The following is a 4416-nucleotide window of genomic DNA, read 5'->3' as shown; positions in this document are numbered from 1 at the left end:
TACGAGCCCTCTTCTCTAATAATCTCGTAGCCACCATCAACTTCATGTCGTCGTCTAATCTCATATCAGAGAGTGTCTCTGAAACCTGATTAATCCAGTCCTTTGCCACAGTGGCATCCAACTCACCCGTGAAAGATACACAACCCAATTGCCTAGCCTCCTTCAGCTTCTTGGAAATGGATACATCCTGTACTGGTGGTGGAACTAAAGGAGTAGTTGGAGGCACTACAGGTGGAACTTGACCAGTCTGAGCTTGACCAGCCATTGCTGCAAAGAAAGCTGCCAATGCTTGTGCTGCTTCAGTAGGCATGGCGGGAATACCCGTAGGTGGCTGAGGAGATGGAGGATGTGGAGGACTATCGGCCTGCTCAGCAGTAGGTGCTGCCCGAAGGGTAGATGCAGCTGATTCCTCCTCTACTGTATTTGGCTGATGACGTTGGGAACGACCTTTTCCCCTCCCAACCGATCTAGTGAGAGGTGGACGTCCGCGTCGAGGAGGCATAATAATCTATAAGAGAAAACGAGTAAGCTTAGGGAACCTTAGGCTCTATATGAAAATGCATGCATTCTATTCAACCTAACTTAACTTAATCCGGGGCCACACTGATATGGTAAATTTTTAAAACCACTTTAAAACCAAAAACTCTTATCTTTAAAACCAAAAGCTCTGATACCAATCGAATTGTCACGACCCGGAACCTCCCTCAGGCCCATGACAATCGCCGCGACGTCCCGATTGACACTCATTATCCGGAATGCCAACCGGAACCCCGCAAGGCTTACATATCAGTTTCTTTCCTTTCTTGTGAGCAATCATTGTTAGATATCGAGTCTTTAGAGAATATATACTATTTTAGATCAAAAACAATCAAAATAAAATTTTCGCCACATAGGGGTATTTTGGTCATTTTTTTTCTCAAAAATTTCAAAACTGGCTAAAACGTAATATACAAGTACAAAATACATAATTCATATTCAAAATGAGTTTAAAAGTCTAAAATCTTCATTTAAAACGAAATTACGATTATTTGAATAAAATAAGAAAATAAAAGAAATATTAAGGGAAATATTCTATTTTCTTATAAAACAATATTTATAAAGTTATACGTGAATAATTTTTATAGCGTAAAAGCTAAATAAATTTATACATACTGAAATACAGTAAGCCAAAATATTTAATTTAATTTACAATAACCAGAGGGCCCCCGAATAAACAAAAGTAAAGAGGACTGTGAACCTACGATTTGGAAAATGCAGATCCAATAGTAGTCCTCGATGAGATCAGCTATCTACAGTCTATACTGAACCTGAAATGGGTGGAAAGGAGTTAGGTGAGATTTTGCAATCCCAATGAGTAAACAGACATTATCATAAATATCTAAAGGCGAGTAAAATGGAGGCAAGTTTAAACAACAAATTTCAACTCATTTCATAATGTTTTCAATTTATTTCTTAAACCACAAAGTATTTGTAATTTACCAAAACAATTGTTAAGGCTTATGTCTTTTATTAAAACAAGGCTCAAGCCAAAACTAATCCTCGGGGATACCTTGGCCGAGGTATCTAACCGAGTCCGCCAAGGGTGTTAAAATATTCACACGTGAAACACATTTTTATTTTTACAACAAGCCGTCCCTTGGCGTTGGCCGAGTTACACATTCACGTGGGGGTTCGACGTGAAGTGAGCTCTAATACTACCCCAGGAGTTACCCTCCTCGCCTCTACAACCGGAGTAACTATATAACTGGGTTTACCGTGCCCCTCTAATAGGCAGTCCACGGAAACCCGTCACTGCAGTGACTAACCCACCAATTTTAATAAAATTTCGACAGTATAGCGTGGCTTTTATTTATTTATCCAGCCTGCATAGTAAAATCAACTTACATAAATTTCCCAATGCATTCACAAAATATAGCCACATATACTCATTTCTCATAAGCCATTCCTAGGAAAATATATATTTTTCAAGTCAATTTGTAGCCTCCAATTACTCAATTTCATAATCAATACAATATATTTTTATTTGTCACATTTATTCCTAAAACATCAAAAATCTCGTTTTAATCTCGTTCTCATTTCATAAAATACATAAAGGGCATTTAAAATAAACTCTAGATAATTTACAATAATAATAAGTTTACTCACTGTTTGTACAAAATAAAAGCTTTCAAGCGCCCCGATCACTACTCGTCGGGTACGACTTCTTTGCCTTTTCCGGAAGGCTCTCCTCCTAGACACATTACAAAAATTTACACAATTCATCACATTGATGCTAAATCACTATATAATTAACTTAAATCCTATACTAATGCATGGTATGAAATGCAATAGCCTAAAACGACTTAAATGCGGTATTAACCTATTTTTGGCACTTTACCCGATAAATTGCTAACGCGCTCCATTTTAGCTCTAAATCATCCCATTCTCTCTCCAACATTTCTAACCATTAAATATCAGCCAATAACCTTCTAAAAACAACAAAATCAGCTCACTCCCTTCCTTGGAAAATTCGGCCAAAAATGGGACATTAACTCGGTAAATTTTCTACTTTGTTTTTCTATCACGTTTAATCGTTTTTCATCATTTCTCTTCATTTTCCTTAGAATAAAATCAATTCATCATCATTGTACAGCATTGAGCATCCAGCCAAGAGTGGGTATTGTGAAAATTTACTGATTTCTTGCCCAATTTAATTTCTAAACACATTTAACTAACTAAAACTATCAATTTAACTAAAAATCAAAACCTAAAAATTTCAATTTCTCTCTCCTAGAATTTCGTCCAGCCCTTGATATCACTTTTTGATCTCTCTCCTCAAGCATGCTAAATGGAAATAAAGGCATAGGAAAGGTAGAAATCAAGCTAAAATCGAAAAATCTTACCGTTAGACGCGTAAACGGTCGAAAACCGCGAATTTCTCTTTGAATTTTCTTGTTTCTCTTTGGTTTTTCTTTTCTTCTTCCTTTCCTCTCTATTTCCTCTCTTTTTCTTCCTTATGGCCGGCCAGCACTCAAAATTTGGGTTTAAATGGCTGACTTTTCATTAAAATAATATTATTTCATTAAAAAATGCCATGTGTCACTTTCCCATTGGCCCATTTTTAAAATTTCATCCATTTGTTTCCAAATTTTCACCATACACTTGTCTCATATATTCATAGCTTAGATAAAATTCTCAGACTCATCCAAAGTCTCGGTGGAGTAATTTTTACAATTTACACTTTTGCCCCCGTAAAAGTCAAAAATTACATTTTTGCCCCAAAAATTGAAAAATTGTCCATAGACATATTTTTCATCCCTTATACTCATACCATTCTCCAATTTGTCAAATTTGATCTAAATTCTCTCAAAATCTCAAATTTTGTCCGTGGGTGGCAAAATTACGATTTTGCCCCTACACTCCAAAAATCACCAGAATTAAACTTTTTCACTTCCTATCATTAAATTATACTCCAAATAGTTAATCTTGGTCAAAAATTTCACTCCATGATCAAATTATTATCTTAGTTGGCAAAATGACGATTTTGCCCTTGAACATCAAAATTTCCAATTTTACCCCAAATGAACCCTCGAACTCCGAACAATCATTTTTTTCATTCCTGGACTATAAAATATTAAATTTCATCCTACAATTCCTATTTGAACTAGTTCGAGGTTAAATCAACTCAAGTGTACCGTTAGGTACGATATCGGGTTTCGTCTTTTCTTATGTGCTTTCCTAGCATAATAACATGCTACTCAGTGCATGTATGTCATGACATGTATTTATAGGGTTGGGTTTTACAATTCTACCCCCCTTAAAATAAAATTTTGACCTCAAAATTTCACTTACCAGATTCGACAAATAGATGCGGGTATTGGTTTCTCATCTGATGCTCTACTTCCCATGTCATTTCCTCCATTCGAGCATTTTTCCACAATACTTTGACCATTGAAATACTCTTGTTTCTCAGTACTCGATCCTTTCGATCCAAGATACTCACAGGTTGTACCTCGAACTTCAAATCGTCATGCAACTCGATCGGAGGTGCTTCGAGGACGTGAGAGGGATCTGGTACATATTTCTTAAGCATGGAGACATGGAAAACGTTGTGGATCCGATCTAACTCTGGAGGTAATTCTAACCGATAAGCCACTGGTCCAATCCTTTCAATTATTCGGAATGGTCCAATATATCTCGGGTTGAGTTTTCCCCTCTTCGCAAATCGAATCACACCTTTCATTATCCAATAAAACACCATAATTTATCATGATAGTATAATCAATAAGATTTAATACTTCAAAGTATTCAAATTATTACCTTTCCAAGGAGAAACCTTAAGAAAAACTTTATCATCGATCTCAAACTCCAAGTCTTTTCTCCGTTTATCTGCATAGCTCTTCTGCCTATCCTGGGCTACCTTTAGCCTCTCTCGTA

The 4416-nt window shown here is 36.3% G+C and overlaps 1 long non-coding RNA gene across 1 annotated transcript; it reads right to left on the bottom strand.

Annotated features, from left to right (window-relative positions):
• Positions 1-1168: 1168 nt before the first annotated feature.
• LOC148763638 (uncharacterized) lies at positions 1169-3004 on the bottom strand. The gene is made up of 3 exons (XR_016025113.1): positions 2883-3004; positions 2146-2230; positions 1169-1307 (listed from the first exon to the last, which is right to left on the bottom strand). It is a non-coding gene; the product is annotated as an uncharacterized LOC148763638 (long non-coding RNA).
• Between the last annotated feature and the right edge of the window lie 1412 nt (positions 3005-4416).

The sequence above is a fragment of the Theobroma cacao genome, chromosome 3, assembly GCF_053813885.1.
Source record: "Theobroma cacao isolate CCN51 chromosome 3, ASM5381388v1, whole genome shotgun sequence".
Taxonomy (NCBI): Eukaryota; Viridiplantae; Streptophyta; class Magnoliopsida; order Malvales; family Malvaceae; genus Theobroma; species Theobroma cacao.
Note: the sequence above shows the minus strand (reverse complement) of the source record. Positions and strands in the feature narration are given on the sequence as shown.